A 17,652-nucleotide genomic window follows, 5' to 3' on the forward strand; every position below is an offset into this window, starting at 1 on the left:
ATGGGGCACTGACATCACATCCTTCCCCTCCCCCTCCTACTCCCTCTCCCTCTCCACTACTATGGACTCACTCCATCCTCCTCTCCTCTATTCTTCTCCCTGTACTGGGAGAGAACATGTGGCAGCATGCAGGGAGCTCTCTACACAATACACCATACTTCTCTACACTGGGGACAACTAGGAGATTGTCACTCAAGGCTCCTTCTCTCCATAGCTGACCATATACATATCAATACTAATCGGACATATACCTGGATATAGACACATCAATACTGATCAGACACACACCTGGATATAGACATATCAATACTGATCGGACATATACCTGGATATAGACACATCAATACTGATCAGACACACACCTGGATATAGACATATCAATACTGATCAGACACACACCTGGATATAGACACATCAATACTGATCAGACACACACCTGGATATAGACACATCAATACTGATCGGACACATCAATACTGATCGGGCACACACCTGGATATAGACGCATCAATACTGATCGGACACATCAATACTGATCGGACACACACCTGGATATAGACACATCAATACTGATCGGACACATCAATACTGATCGGACACATCAATACTGATCGGACACATCAATACTGATCGGACACACACCTGGATATAGACACATCAATACTGATCGGACACATCAATACTGATCGGACACATCAATACTGATCGGACACACACCTGGATATAGACACATCAATACTGATCGGACATATACCTGGATATAGACACATCAATACTGATCAGACACACACCTGGATATAGACACATCAATACTGATCGGACATATACCTGGATATAGACACATCAATACTGATCGGACATATACCTGGATATAGACACATCAATACTGATCGGACACATCTGGATATAGACACACCAATACTGATCGGACACACACCTGGATATAGACGCATCAATACTGATCGGACACACACCTGGATATAGACACATCAATACTGATCAGACACACACCTGGATATAGACACATCAATACTGATCAGACACACACCTGGATATAGACACATCAACACTGATCGGGCACACACCTGGATATAGACGCATCAATACTGATCAGACACACACCTGGATATAGACGCATCAATACTGATCGGGCACACACCTGGATATAGACACATCAATACTGATCAGACACACACCTGGATATAGACACATCAACACTGATCGGACACATCTGGATATAGACACATCAATACTGATCAGACACACACCTGGATATAGACGCATCAATACTGATCGGGCACACACCTGGATATAGACGCATCAATACTGATCGGACACATCAATACTGATCGGACACACACCTGGATATAGACACATCAATACTGATCGGACACACACCTGGATATAGACACATCAATACTGATCGGACACACACCTGGATATAGACACATCAATACTGATCAGACACACACCTGGATATAGACACATCAATACTGATCGGACATATACCTGGATATAGACACATCAATACTGATCGGACATATACCTGGATATAGACACATCAACACTGATCGGGCACACACCTGGATATAGACGCATCAATACTGATCGGACACACACCTGGATATAGACGCATCAATACTGATCGGACACATCAATACTGATCGGACACACACCTGGATATAGACACATCAATTCTGATTGGACACACACCTGGATATAGACACATCAATACTGAACGGACACACACCTGGATATAGACACATCAATACTGATCGGACATATACCTGGATATAGACACATCAATACTGATCAGACACACACCTGGATATAGACACATCAATACTGATCAGACACATCAATACTGATCGGACACATCAATACTGATCAGACACACACCTGGATATAGACACATCAATACTGATCAGACACACACCTGGATATAGACACATAAATACTGATCAGACACATCAATACTGATCGGACACACACCTGGATATAGACACATCAATACTGATCAGACACACACCTGGATATAGACACATCAATACTGATCAGACAAATCAATACTGATCGGGCACACACCTGGATATAGACACATCAATACTGATCGGGCACATACCTGGATATAGACGCATCAATACTGAACGGACACATCAATACTGATCGGGCACACACCTGGATATAGACACATCAATACTGATCGGACACACACCTGGATATAGACTCATCAATACTGATCGGACACACACCTGGATATAGACACATCAATACTGATCAGACACATCAGTACTGATCAGACACACACCTGGATATAGACACATCAATACTGATCAGACACACACCTGGATATAGACACATCAATACTGATCAGACACATCAATACTGATCAGACACATCAATACTGATCAGACACACACCTGGATAGAGACACATCAATACTGAATGGACACATCAATACTGATCAGACACACACCTGGATATAGACACATCAATACTGATCGGACACACACCTGGATATAGACTCATCAATACTGATCGGACACATCTAGATATAGACACACCAATACTGATCGGACACATCTAGATATAGACACATACTGAGCAGACTGAATACATCTGGATATAGACATATAAATACTTGTGTTTATATACCTGGCTGCACTTCAAGACACATTGGGGACAAACAATTAGTCATGTGATGACAGAATATACACATAAATACTAATCAGATTGGGCACATGTGGATATAGACACATACAAACTGATCAAACCAGATACATCTGGCCATATACACATCAATACTGATCAGATTGGACACATATGGATATAGACATATAAATACTGATCAGATTGGAAGCATCTGGCTATATACACAGTGACAGCAATACTGATCAGATTGGACACAAATGGATTAGACATATAAATACTGATCAGATCGGATACATGTGGTTATATATACACAGCAATACTGATCAGATTGGACACATATGGCCATATACACATCATCTAGTGATGGGCTGAACACCCCCCTGTTCGGTTCGCACAGAACATCTCTAATAGGAAAAAAGTTCTAGCGAACATGCAAACTCTATTAAAGCCTATGGGACACTAACATGAAAAATCAAAAGTCCTCATTTTAAAGGCTTATATGCAAGTTATTGCCATAAAAAGTGTATGGGGACCTGGGTACTGCCCTGGGGGACATGTATCAATGCAAATCATTTTTTTTTAAAACGATAATTTTTACAGGAGCACCGATTTTATGAATGCTTAAAGGGAAACAATAAAAATGAAAAATTCCTTTAAATATCATGCCTGGGGGGGGGGGGGGGTTCCCTTAATGTGCATGTAAAGTGGCACATCGGTATGATGTGTGTAGCCTGCTGCAGCAATACTGACATTTCTAAAGGAAAAAATGTCATTTAAACTTACTCACGGCTGTAATGTATTGTCGGCTCCCAGCAAAACAGATACAAAAAAACATGAAAAAAAGCGGCTCCCCCTCCACAGTCTATACCAGGACCTTCCGGTCTGGTATGGATTTTAAGGGGAGCCTAGCAGGCAAGAATGGGGGGGGGGGGGTAGCGAGTGCCTCCCGAACCATACCAGGCCGCTTGCCCTCAACATGGGGAGGGCGCTTTGGGGTGCCCCCAGTCCATACCAGGCCCTTAGGGTCTGGTTTGGATTTCAAGGGGAGCCCCACACCAAAATTAAAAAAACCTCTGTGGGGGGGAATGAGCGAGCGCCCCCCCCCCCGCCAGCCATACCAGGCCACTTGCTCTTAACATGGAGAGGGTCCTTTGGGGTGCCCCCCAAAACACCTTGTCCCCATGTTGATGGGGACAAGGGCCTCTTCCCGACAACCCTGGGCTGTGGTTGTGGGGGTCTGCAGGTGGGGGCTTTTCTGAATCTGATTTGCCCTGCAGTGCCAGACATTTATGTAGGCTTTTGCACATTTGCATGTATTTGAACGCGTTTCGTTCCACTGAGAAAAAGTGCGGCATGCCATACTTTTTTCAGTGTTGGGCAAATGCCACACGCTGGTGTGAACTGCATTCATAGGGAACCTTTATGTTTTTGGTTGCCATGCTTTGGGAATGCGCTCACAAATGCATCTGGTGTGAGCCCTAAGTCCTACCTAAACAATCCACTCAGTTTGTAACTAATCATTTAGCCTCCTGTACTACATAATTATTAGCAGATTTAAAGTAGATTGTTCAATCTGATTGCAAGGTGTATGACTGCCATCTGATTTAAAAGGGGGCTGATGCCCTTGGGTAATAGGATCCCAGCTGGTGGGTCCAGGGACAGGGTTTCTGCTCAGCTGAGTGTTTCTTCTTATACTATAGGAGATGGAGGGGGGCGACTTCCTTTGTATTAGAGACCGGCCTATGTCTCTGGGTGCCTTAAAACTAGCATGCTTGGCACAGATTACCAGCCTATAGACACTGGAAGGTAATTGGATGGACTGGCCCAATCCAACTGCCTTTCAGCACTCCTATCAGTTGGTATTCATAGGAAAACAAATGCTTGGCTCAGCCATCCAGCTGTGTTTATAGCTGTGGGAGGAGCAGAGGAAAGGCGCAGGCAGACATTGCCAGCGTTCCATACAGAACAGGGAAAACTTTCTAGCCCCAGGATAACAAGCAGACAGGAAAGAATTCCCCTTCAAATACTTCCAGAATTTGTATCAAATATGACAATCAACCAGGAAATCCAAAGGCAGAGTCATAAAAATTCCTTATTTCTAACTAAAGCTGGCCATACACTGGTAGAGATACAAACCTTCGTGCAAAACGTCCTTCTAGTCCCGGATCACACTGGTGAGATGTGCTGGTTCCCGCATCGCACCAGAATCGCACAATGGTTCATACTGAGATCTGCTAATTGCTGGGGGTGTCAATGTAAAGTTAATGACACCCCCAGATTGGTTTGCAGATCGCAGTGCGAACTGTGAAATGGTGCAGGAAATGAAACACCCATGCGATCCGATTCCAGTGTGATCCAAAAAAAGGGTCCTGCACCATTTTGGTGTGAATGCGATGTGATGCGATTTCAGTTATACATTTTGTACGGCTAAAATCGCATCGCACAGACACCGCATAGCAATGTGGTGTGAATCACATGCGATGTCTGGCATCGCACCAGTGTGAAGCGACATTAAAGTGCATTGGACAATGTCATAAGAAACGAGACCAGTCATATAAAATAATTCAAGCTATGAACATTCCATTTTATTATGAATAGGATTTCCCAAACAAAAGTCACATACACCGTGACATTCGTTCCAGAGAATAATTTCCATCCTGATCCTTCACATTTTCTGGTCACTACAATCCAAAACCATTGCTTTGACCCAAGTAACCATCAGGAAATTAAATGATTGTTCTGAAAATGGACATATTCTAACAAAACCCTAATAGAGTATGTCAATCCTAAAACAGTATTAAACCCAAAAACAAAAATGTCATGTATTGAAGTTTAGCAGTCCTTAAATATTGTAGCTGCTAACTTTTAATATAAGGACACTTACCTGTCCAGGGATCCCACGATGTCGGCACCCCAGGCCGATTTGTCTATCAGCTTAGGGTGCAGGCGCTGGCAGTGCAAGTAAGGGAAACTGATAATGAAGCCTTCAGCCTTCACAGCCGATTTCCTACTGCGCATGCGTGAGTCGCGCTGCACTTTCTGGATGGTCCCACAGTCTTCTGGGACACACACAAGTCCCAGGAAGGAGGAGGGGCCGGGCATGGCGCAGATCGCCGTGCAGCGATCTATACAGGAAGTGGGAGCAGGTACCTGTCAAAACCAGGTACCCACTCCCCCAAAAAGTGCCAAAGTGGCAGTGAAGGAGGAGAGGGTGCGAACAAGCAGAATTTCCCCTTTTGGGTGGAGCTCCACTTTAAAGTCTTGATTTAAAAAAAAAAAAAAAAAAACAAACATGTTATACTTACCTGCTCTGTGTTGTGGTTTTGCACAGAGCAGCCCAGATTTTCCTCTTCTCAGGTCCCTCGCCGGCACTCCTGGCCCCTCCTTCCTGCTGGCTGTGTACCTAGAGCATTTGGCACCCGGGGCGGATCCTATATCTGGCACCCCCCCCAGGCATGCAGGCGACAAACCGCTCATTGACATGTCACGTGTAGCGCCTCCACGCACTGCAGCAAAATGTAGGAAGGCCCCCTTTACATTACACAGCCCCCGTACCCCTGGACCCCTTCACATTACACAGCCCCCGTACCCCTTCACATTACACAGCCCCTGGACCCCTTTACATTACACAGCCCCCGTACCCCTGGACCCCTTTACATTACACAGCCCCCGTACCCCTGGACCCCTTCACATTACACAGCCCCCGTACCCCTTTACATTACGCAGCCCCCGTACCCCTTTACATTACACAGCCCCCGTACCCCTTCACATTACACAGCCCCCGGACCCCTTTACATTACACAGCCCCCATACCCCTGGACCCCTTTACATTACACAGCCCCCGTACCCCTGGACCCCTTTACATTACACAGCCCCCGTACCTCTGGACCCCTTTACATTACACAGCCCCCGTACCTCTGGACCCCTTTACATTACACAGCCCCCGTACCTCTGGACCCCCCAATAGAACCCCTTTACAATACAACCCCCCAATAGAACCCGTTTACAATACAACCCCCCCAATAGAACCCCTCTACAATACAACCCCCCCAATAGAACCCCTTTACAATACAAAGCCCCCCCCCCATAGAACCCCTTTACAATACATCCCCCCCCAATAGAACCCCCTTACAATACATCCCCCCCTCCCCAATAGAACCCCCTTACAATGCAAGTGCCTCCCCCCCAATAGAACCCCTTTACAATACATCCAATGGACATCTGTGCATTATATCATATATTGATTTTTCGGAATATTGGTTTATTATATGATATACTTATTTATTTATTTATAAGGTCACAACACTTGCACATATTCATTATATGTATTTATCTATTTATTAATATTCATTATTGGGCATTTGTGCATTGCACCACATACTAGCTTTTTAAATATTGGTTCATTATATTTATATGACATACCACACCCTGATTTTTTTCCCTTTACTTACTGTGTAATTAAATCTGGCAGCGCCAATTACCTCCCTATTCACTTTACACTTGGGCACTCACCTTCTCCCAGCTGAGGCTGCGTCCCTTCTTCCCGCCGAGGCTGCGTCCCTTCTTCCCGCCGAGGCTCCGCCCCCTTCTTCCCACCGAGGCCCCGCCCCCTTCTGCACGCCGAGGTCCCGCCCCCTTATTCCCGCCGAGGCTCCGCCCCCCGCCAGCAGCGCGGACAGAAGGAGCTGCCACCGCAGCTGCCTTCACACTGCGATAGGATCTGTCAGAACACGCCGGGCAGGACACCGGCTGACACCCCCTAGTGCATGGCACCCCCGCCCCCCCCCCCATTGGCACGCCACTGCCCCAGAGCAAACAGCTTGCTATGAGGGCACCCAAGCAGGCACGCTCCCGATCCAGGCACGCTCCCGATCCGCGGCTCTGTGTGTCCATTCACACACAGAGCCGCGGCTCGGCCCCGCCCCCTCTATCTCCTGATTGGCTCACTGGCTGTGACTGACAGTGGGAGGCGCAGTGGATGCAGTCTAAAAAAACATCCAATTCGCATATATGTGAACCCAGCCTTGGAGTCACTTTAAATGTGGTGACTGCATTAGTTTTCTTTTTTTTTCTTCCTTTATTTGCACCTGGTTATCAGTCTAGTAACACCCTTCCAGTCTTAGGCTCCTTATACATGAGCCAAAACCATTTTTTCTTAGCAGGGGATCCATCCGCTGATCCCCTGCCGAGCTGGGCAGAGTGGCCGGTTGACAGGTCCGTGTCTGCTTATGCAGAGGGGGCGCGGACACAGCTCACTCTGCTCTATGGGCAGTCAGTTGTATATGGACCTGCTGTCCGTTTACATTCTACTGCATTCCAATCCGGCCAGATGGAGGGGAACGGATTCTGTTCTGTGTGTCTTTGCTGGGTTGGATTGGAGGTAGCCGGGTGTAAACAGGCACAAGTTCATTTACATCTGACTGCCCAGAGAGGAGAAAGGACAGTCAGATCAGGTCTGCCTGAAAGTTGAATTAGTAGTGCTAACCACTTCAGCTCCGGAACTTTTTACCCCCTTAATGACCAGGCCATTTTTTGCGATTTAGCACTGCGTTAATTTAACTAACAATTGCACGGTTGTGCGATGCCTTACCCAAATACAATTGATGTCCCTTTTTTCCCACAAGTAGAGCTTTTTTTTGGTGATATTTGATCACCTCTGCAATTTTTAGATTTTGCGCTATAAACAAAAAAAAAGAGCGACAATTTTGAAAAAAAAAAAAAAAAACAATATTTTTGACTTCCTGCTATAAAACATTCCTAATAAAAATAATTTAAAAAATCAAGTTTAGGCCAATTTGTATTTTGCTACATATTTTTGGTAAAAAAAATCCCCAAAAAACGTATAATAATTGGTTTGCACAAAAGTTGTAGCGCTTACAAACTACGGGACAGATTTTTTTACTTTTTTTTTTGTTTTTTTTTAGTAATGTAGGCGATCAGCGATTTTTAGTAGGACTGTGACATTGCAGCAGACAAATCTGACACTACCCGTGACACTTTTTGGGGACCAGTGACACCAATACAGCAATCAGTGCTAAATAATATGCACTGTTACTGCATAAATGACACTGGCAGGGAAGGGGCTAATACTGGGGGTGATCAAGGAGTTAAGTGTGAGCCTAATTGTGCTCACTAACTGTGGGGGGGGGGGGGGGGTTCTGTGACAGGCACACAGAGATCAGTGTGATCAATGAGACACACAATCTCACTGTGCCTGTCTGACAGAAGATCCGCCTGCTTTGTTTACATAGGCAGGCGGCTCTCCTGTCAGTTTCCCTGAAGATTGCAGGAAGCCGGTGGCGATCGAGGCTGCTCCTCCTGCGGTCTAATCACAGCGGGAGCTCGACTCTGGCAGCCTGTGACTGCGTGCTCATAATCACGTAGATGTATGTGATTATGCGCAGCCGAGCCGCCCTGCCCCTGGTAAATCTGCGTAGGGTGGTCGGCAAGTGGTTAAATATGCCAAAAATATATATTATAATATAAGAAAAGAATAAATGAAAATGTAATATTATTATTGTTATTATACAGGGTTTATATAGCACCAACAGTTTGCTCAGCGCTGTAAAATGTAGAGGGGGGACAGTACACTTACAATACAGTTCAGTTCAATACAGGAGGAATACAATCACATCTCTGTGTCTCTGTCTATGTTACCAGCTGAAGCATTGTGGCACCTTGTGGAATAGGAATTCACAGAAGAGAAAAGAAAGGGACTCATATATTTTTTTTAAGAGCACTTTTATTCTTGGCACAATAATAAGCTTTCCAAGCACGCTGATTGTTATAGAGACTTGACTGGAGTTCTATGCACAGTTCTTTTTAGCACATTGATTGATACAGACATTTGATTGTTTTTTTTAATACACTTTAATTTATTGTTTTCTTATGATACTATGATATATATTTTTTGGTATATTTAGGCGCTGCCAATTTACAATTCATCAATTAGATGATGGGGCCTGGGCTCCCCTGTTTAGATGATGGGGCCCGGGCTCCCCTGTTTAGATGATGGGGCCCGGGCTCCCCTGTTTAGATGATGGGGCCCGGGCTCCCCTGTTTAGATGATGGGGCCCGGGCTCCCCTGTTTAGATGATGGGGCCCGGGCTCCCCTGTTTAGATGATGGGGCCTGGGCTCCCCTGTTTAGATGATGGGGCCCGGGCTCCCCTGTTTAGATGATGGGGCCTGGGCTCCCCTGTTTAGATGATGGGGCCTGGGCTCCCCTGTTTAGCTGATGGGGCCTGGGCCCAGTACAACAGGACTGGTTGTACTGCCTTATCAGCGGCCCTGTCAATAGACATCTGTGCATGAACCCGCAAAGATGTCTTTCAATTCCCCCCTGAACTCGCAATGAAACCCCACCTCCAATGTGAGCGATGGCTTAGAAGATTTAAATAGACTTGATTAACACTTTAAATGTAAACTCTGGCTTACCCATCAGCAGTAAATGGTTTGTCTCAACACACTTAAGGCTAGGTATGGAACTGCGTCTAAATCACCGCTCTTCTAAAAAGCAATCAATGATTGGGTTGCTATTTAGAAGTGTTTGACAGGCAGCGAGGAGGTGATGTGTGAGGTCATCGCCATTTAAACCCCTTAACTGCTGCACAAATGTGCTGCAATTGCATTCGCTTGAATGGGTTGCATTTGATAGGCTTTCTACCCAATGATCAAAACATGTCAGATCATTTTTACAGCTGACACAAGGCATCATGATCGCATCATCTGAACACCCCGCCTTCTGGAGCTTTGGGGGGGTGGCTGAGGGGTGCTAAAAGCGCAACTCAACCATGTATTTTTAACACCCCCCAACCACAGGTCGAAATAAATCCTGATTGCCACTTTTACTGGACAGGTTTATCTGTTAAAGGGACAAAAAGGGCTAGCCAGTTGTACACAAGTTGATCTATCCATGATGTGTACAGTCAGCCAGTCAGGTTTTTCCCATAAGATCAGTTCCGCTAGCTAGAGCCAGCAAAAATAATCATTGTTATCTGCTGGCAGGGAAGGCTACCCACCAGCAGAATAGAATAGCTCAACACGGTGCTGGAACAAGGTCACCCAGGGCCCAGGGTGACCCCCCCCACCATGATGTATAAGCATTATGTCAGCAAACTCCCCCCCCCCTCCAAACAAAAAGAAAAATTGGGCACTAATCTGCATGCTTACCCCCTAAGTATAAATTTCCCCCCCTCGCAGTACAAATTCACCCCCTGCTAAACCCCCCCAGCGCAAATCTGTTTTGTCATTTTTGGTGTTTTTTTTTTTAACGCGTAATGGCGGCGATCTGCGATTTTTTTTGCGGGACTGCGACATTGCGGCTGACAGATCGGACCCTTGACTGACATTTTTGACACTTTTGGGGGTACCAGTGACATTACTGCAGTAATCAGTGCTATACATATGCACTGTTACTGCAAAAATGACACTGGCAGGGAAGGGGTTAACTGTATTGGAGAGGGAGGGGTTAAGTGTGTCCTAGGGGCGTGTTTCTAACTGTAAAGGGACATGGCTATTGGTGTAAAAACAGAGATCAACGGTTCTACATAGTAGAACCGTCTGATCTTCATTTTTACACCAGGGAGAATGACAGGCGGCTCGTTTACATAAGCCGTCCGCCTTTCTCCCTTCACCGGAGCGATCGTGAGTGACCGGCGGACAATCGGGTCCGCCGTTCACACGCACTGACTTGTCAGTGAACGACCGGGGTGGGCGCACGCCCGCCCGCAATTGGCTCACAAGTCAGTGACAGGCATCACTCTGCCTGGCCGGGGCTGACCGCCGCAGTATATAGTAGTGCGGCGGTCGGCAACCGGTTAAAGTTAAAAAAAGAATCATTTATGGCCTTACTGGCTGGATCACCAGGTGAAAATAAAAGAAAGCCTTAAAAAAGAAATTGAATGCAGCCATCACATCCAAGTACTGATAAGCTGCAATATATGGCATATTTTTGGGTTTGATACCGCTTAAGACTGGGTTCACACTGATGTGGTCTACAGCATCGCATGTCATTTGTACAGGAATCGCACCGGGTTCCCGTACAAATGACATGCGGATTTAATGCGGTGTGAATTGAGCCGTACATTATATATGGCTCATTGCACACTGGATCTGCACCAAAGAAGTGCAGGACCCTTTTTTTTGTCTGCACTGGAATCGGATCACATGGGTGTTCAGACTCATGCGATCCGATTGCATTCGATCCCATAGTTCACACTGCGTTCTGTGAACCGATTTAGGGATGTCATTAACTTTATATTGTCACCCACAGCAGTTCGCAGAGCACAGTGTGAATTGCCTGCGATTCTGATGCGGTGCGGGAACCTGCACAGGAATCGATGTGGTTCCCTCACTGCATCAGTGTGAAGCCAGCCCTAAGGTCTTGCCTGCTATGCATTCAGCCAGTGAGGTATGAGATGGAGGGTACAGGGGATGACAGCCACTTTCAAAGTCTTATCAGTCTCTTAGGACTTTGCAATCTGTTACTGAATTACAAGAACAGAGATCATCAAAAGGACAGAGGAAACCAATCCACATTCTACTTTTCTCTGTCCTGTCTTTGCCGGGTGATCATGGAGGCAAGAATGCAATCCTCTTTAAAGAACAAATATTTGCTATCTCAGTCTTCTATGTCATACCTCTCCTGTCTATCCTCCAATGGCTGACAGAGTACAGAAGGAGGCAGAGATTTGAATGTACAGATAACCTGATGGTTAGCACAACTCACTCACTATGACAGATGGATGTCTTCCCCCAAATAGTACTGACATCTCTGCCATCCCTACTCCTGAAAATACTGCTAATCATATTATACTGCCTGTCTGTAAAAATGTCACATATACTGATCGGAATTCTTCTATAGATTGCAGGTAGAGCAATAGGTAGGTGACAGTATGGAGGAATAAAGTGTCAGTCCACCATAAACCGGTTTCTCTGCTCTATGTACATGCAGATTGGATCAATCATTAACCCCAACCTTGCAATCTTTTATTGTTTTAAAGTGAACACGTGGTCAGGATATGGACACATACAGTATCTAACAAAAGTGAGTACACCCCTCACATTTTTGCAAATATTTTATTATACCTTTTCATGTGACAATGATGAAATTACACTTTGCTCCAATGTAAAGTAGTGAGTGTACAGCTTGTATAACAGTGCAAATTTGCTGTCCCCTCAAAATAACTCAACACACAGCCATTAGGCCCCTTTCACACATGTCTGTTCCGCCGATGGACTCCGTTTCTCTCAGCGGGGATCAACCTGCCGATCCCCGCTGAGCAGGCGGATGACAGGTTCGTCTCCACTCTGTGTGGGGAGATAGAGGTGTCAGATCCCTGCTGTCCTTTATGGGGGAATCGGATGAGAACGGACCACCTGTCCGTTCTCATCCGATCTGATCCGCCAGACGGATGGAAAGTAGGGTGTGTTAAATTTTGTGTTATCGCTCTCACTCTCTCATACTGCTCACTGGAAGTTCAACATGGCGCCTCATGGTAAAGAACTCTCTGAGGATCTGAAAAAAAGAATTGTTGCTCTATATAAGATGGCCTAGGCTATAAGAAGATTGCCAAGACCCTGAAACTGAGCTGCAGCACGGTGGTCAAGAAGACCATACAGCGGTTTAACAGGACAGGTTCCACTTAGAACAGTCCTCGCCATGGTTGACCAAAGAAGTTGAGTGAATATGCTCAGCATCATATCCAGAGGTTGTCTTTGGGAAATCAACGTATAAGTGCTGCCAGCATTGCTGCAAGGGTTGAAGGGGTGGGGGGTCAGCCTGTCAGGGCTCAGACCATACGCCGCACACTGCATCAAATTGGTCTGAATGGCTGTCATCCCAGAAGGAAGCCTCTTCTAAAGATGATACACAAGAAAGCCCGCAAACAGTTTGCTGAAGACAAGCAGACTAAGGACATGGGTTACTGGAACCATCTCCTGTGCTCTGATGAGAGCAAGATAAACTTATTTGGTTCAGATGGTGTCAAGCGTGTGTGGCGGAAACCAGGTGAGGAGTACAAAGACAAGTGTGCCTTTCCTACAGGCATGCATGGTGGTGGGAGTGTCATAGTCTGGAGCTGCATGAGTGATGCCAGCACTGGGGAGCTAAAGTTGGTTGAGGGAACCATGAAAGCCAACATGTACTGTGACATACTGAAGCAGAGCACGATCCCCCTCCCGTCGGAGACTGGGCCGCAGAGCAGTATTCCAACATAACAACCCCAAACACACCCCCAAGATGACCACTGCCTTGCTAAACAAGCTGAGGATAAGGCCTCATGTACACTGCTGCTGATTAGCAGACGTTTAGGAGCAGTTGGACATTTTTGCAGCAGCCCCTGAATTCTCCTCTATGTTATCTTATCTGTTCATGTACACTGAGTCATTTATAGTCGTTTAGAGGCAGTTGATTTTAGTGGCATTTTTTTAAAGCAAAAAATTATGTTCAGACAGAAGTTTATTGGCATTTGAAATGCCAAAACACTTGTAGCAGAGTGCAAACGCGTCTAAATGCGGTAACGTGCGTTTATAAGTGTTTCGTTTTATAGGTGTTTTCAATCTTCATTTTACAATGTAAAAACACTTCTAAGCGCAAACGTATGTAAACGCGTCTAAATGGAAGTTTTTAACCATTGATTACTAGCTGTGAAGTTCCAGCATTAAGGACAGGTTTTGAAATGTCCTGTGTACATGAAGCCTAAAGGTGATGGACTGGCCAATCATGTCTCCAGACCTAAACCCTATTCAGCATCTGTTGGGCATCCTCAATGGAAGGCGGAGGAGCGCAGGGTCTCTAACATCCACCAGCTCTGTGGTGTCGTCATGGAAGAGTGGAAGAGGGCTCCAGTGGCAACCTGTGAATCTCTGTTGAACTTCATGCCCAAGAGGGTTAAGGCAGTGCTGGAAAATAATGGTGGCCACACAAAATATTGACACTTTGGGCCCAATTTGGACATTTTCACTTAGGGGTGTACTCACTTTTGTTGCCAGCGGTTTAGACATTAATGGCTGTGTGTTGAGTGATTTTGAGAGGACAGCAAATTTACACTGTTATACAAGCTGTGCACTCACATTGTAGCAAAATGTAATTTCTTCAGTGTTGTCACATGAAAAGATATAATAAAATATTTACAAAAATGTGAGGGGTGTACTCACTTTTATGAGATACTGTATAGTTACATAGTTAGCCAGGTTGAAAAAAGACACAAGTCAATCCAGTTCAACCAATAAAAGGGGAGAAACAATAAATAAAAAAATCATACAATCCCATATACACAATTCTAAACCCGCAGTTGATCCAGAGGAAGGAAAAAAAAAAACAATAAAGCATGATCCGATTTACTACAGCAGGGGAAAAAATTCCTTCCTGATCCCACGAGAGGCAATCAGGAATTCCCCGGATCAACTTTACCTATAAATGTGAGTACCCAGTTATGTATGTTTAGGAAATAATTCAGGCCTTTTTTGAAGCAACCTGCTGAGCTGGACAGAACCAGCTCTTTAAGGAGTCTATTCCACATTTTCACAGCTCTTACTGTGAAGAAGCCTTCCCGTATTTGGAGATTAAATCTCTTTTCCTTTAGATGTAAAGAATGCCCCCTTGTCCTCTGTGATGATCATAAAGGGAATAACTCAACACCAAGTTCACTATTTACAGTAAACGGTAAACAAGCGGTTAAAGGGCCCAAACACAGGAAAACATGTTGAAGAGTTGCACTGTTTTTTTTTTTTTTTTTTTTATAATTTTTCCCAAACTTACACTCTAACAAGCAGTAAATAAGATTTAAAACAAACCATCACAAACCTCTGTAGCTGAAGACTCTGTGGATAAATCCATCTCCAAGGTTCAAACAGAAGCACTAATGTTGTTCAAGTCAGGTCTTACAGAAGCTCGCCTCACTCTGTCCCCCCCCCCCCCCCCCAGAGCACCCGCTCTCTTTTTAATTTACAGATTGGAAAGCTGCTGTAAGGAGTGAACAGATGGTGCTGAGCTACTAAGTCACTGCTGGGAAAAAAGGCAGGTGAAGTGAAGCTGAGCAGGCTTAGGCAAGGACTTCAGTGCTTCTGCTGTAAGGAGGGGGAATTGCTCCACAGTGCCTGCAGCTACTGAGATCAATGAGGGTTTATTTGAGAGCACATTTACTGCATGTTAGTTATGTAAATACTCAAATGCCCCTGGGGGACAGTCTATCTAAAACCAAGCTGAGGTTTGGTAGATGGTGAAGAGTAAGGACCAGAACACATTTTTTCATTGTGTTGCAAAAGAAATGTTTAAATGGCACCCTGATGCACTAAAGCAACGCAACTCCAAAGCACATGAGTAACAGTGAACCACCGTGTCAAACGTTGCCAAAAGTAATGCATGTCCATTTTCTTCAACATTTTGGTGCATTGCCAACCTATTCATTAGATTGAGCTGCCTTAATTCAATGCATGTTATTCCACCAAAAAGTGCATTTTAATGCATTTGTGTTAGCAAAGCCGAATGGACCCTTAAACTACTTCATCGTTTCTTACACTTACATCTTCTCCATAAGTAAGATATCTGCACCTCAGTATGTTGGTCTGCACCTCTACTCTGGCCATTGTGCAGCTTGAGCAATGAGACTCCGTGGTGGGGGTGTTGGAAGGAAATGGCTGCTTTGACATATCAAAGCTAAATTTTGTGAACAATATAAGACAGTGGGTGATTCATCCCGCCAGAGTCCAACCCATTGCTGAAATATCAGTTTTGCATAAAATGACCTTTTAATATAATTTAGTCATAGTTCTCTAAATAATGAAAAGATCCCTTATCCAGAAACTCCCATCTCCAATATATTGTATTCTAATATCTATTTCTGTAATTATGTTACAGAGCAGCTTGGTATGGCTATGTTTGTGTACATTTTATAAAGCCCTGCTACAAAATCTAGATGTATGAAGCCAAATGAGACAATAAATTCAAATGTATCCATAAGCCAGCATTCAACGTCTTTTGAAGTTTTCCGCATTCCTGTTTATAGAGATCCAGGGAAGCTGGGGGCCACAAACAAGCATTGCACGGTCATATTACCCATGGAGCCTCCAGTTGGACAGCTGCGCTATAAACTGCTGGAAAGCTGGCTGAATGTGCCTACTTCCACCACTTCTCCTTATCACTGAATCCAATAATGGTAATGCTTGGTGACAAGTCCACTTTCAACATATTAACCTCACAACTCGGATGGCCTCAACAAATATTCTGAAATTCTGAAACCAAACAGTTTTGATTGCTATTAACTCATTAACTCATGAAAGCTGAGATAAGACCATGCAAAAAAGGTTTAAAGGATATAAAGCTATATATACGCAGCCATAAGAGGCACAAGTCCTTGAACTGTATGCAGACCATACATGGTGCAAATTTCTTTCCTGCAAGTACGGGTTGCAGGAAAGAAATTTGCATTATACCCCATCAATACAGACTGTGCTGACAGGGGAATCCCTCCTGCCGAGCAATTGTCTTCTCCTGGTGGGGGCGGCCAGGGGAAGCTGTCCCCATTGGGAGAAGACAGTGATTATTGCTAGAAGCTATACTAGCCACTAGTAATAATCGCTAGAGAATCCGGCAGGCTGGTTGTACCCAAGCTGATTCATTATTTAACTTGGTACATTCAGCCTGCCCATTAACTGTTCGCATCTGGTTCCTGCTGATTCAAACCGTGTATGGCTGGCCTCACAGAAACAGTATCCAGTTATTGTCAATAGACCCATTCAAGGCAATGTTTGCCAACTATTGTCCCAAATCCAGCTTGGAGTGACATCTTTGAATGTATATGGCCAGAATTGTCTAGAAGTATCTAGACAGGGCAAAGCAACAGGTTTATTTAAAGCAGAACTCCATCTTCTCTTCTCATCCACCCCCCACAAGCCTTGTTACCTCCATAAAGCCTCCCATCCTTGCCATTTTTCTCAATCAAAAATTGCTTCATACAAATGTTTATTCCTGCAGTCCTCTGGCTGGTTTGGTGATGTAA

The 17,652-nt window shown here is 44.9% G+C and overlaps 1 protein-coding gene across 1 annotated transcript in view; it reads right to left on the reverse strand.

Moving 5' to 3' along the window:
- The window catches only part of FAT1 (FAT atypical cadherin 1), a 430,056-nt gene that overhangs the window by 326,113 nt on the left and 86,291 nt on the right, over positions 1–17,652 (reverse strand). The gene's annotated exons all lie outside the window — the stretch shown is intronic.

The sequence above is a fragment of the Pelophylax lessonae genome, assembly GCF_965119305.1.
Source record: "Pelophylax lessonae genome assembly, chromosome: 1".
NCBI lineage: Eukaryota > Metazoa > Chordata > Amphibia > Anura > Ranidae > Pelophylax > Pelophylax lessonae.